Below are 551 nucleotides of genomic sequence, written 5' to 3'. Positions count from 1 at the left end.
TTCATTCATTTCTTGATTCTGCGCAGGATCACCAGTGTCTTGTCCGGAACTAAAGGTTGAATAGGCAGTGAATTCTGAGACGATTGATCCACCATAATAGTCATATCATTCTCATCTTTATTGGTTGGGAATCTCTCAGTTGGGCCTAAAGGCTTCCAAGGTAGAAGTACATTTTCTCAATTCTCATAAGATACTTGGAACTGACTGCAAAGTAAGAAAATTGTGGAAGGTTGTCCAAGCCCATAAGTTGATCCATGAATGATCAGGCCCAAAACAGACTTCACAATTATCAATCCAATATCGATCGGCAGTCCTATTTGGATGCAGTAATTCAGAATAACACTTTTCCTAGTAACTTTATAGATCCTCATCGTCGGTAACAGTTTTGCAGAAATGAAGAAGTGCTAGTGTTTAGAAACGGGGTTTAGAAGTGTCGCAGAAAAACTAACATACCCATTTTCTCTCATTTCCTAGTCTTCAGTTTTGTCCGTTAAATATTGGTAGATCTCATTCATCAGGTTTCTTGTCGGGATGAAGTTGGAATAATGGCA

The sequence above is a fragment of the Phalaenopsis equestris genome, unplaced genomic scaffold, assembly GCF_001263595.1.
Source record: "Phalaenopsis equestris unplaced genomic scaffold, ASM126359v1 Scaffold000835, whole genome shotgun sequence".
NCBI classification, from domain to species: domain Eukaryota; kingdom Viridiplantae; phylum Streptophyta; class Magnoliopsida; order Asparagales; family Orchidaceae; genus Phalaenopsis; species Phalaenopsis equestris.
Note: the sequence above shows the minus strand (reverse complement) of the source record.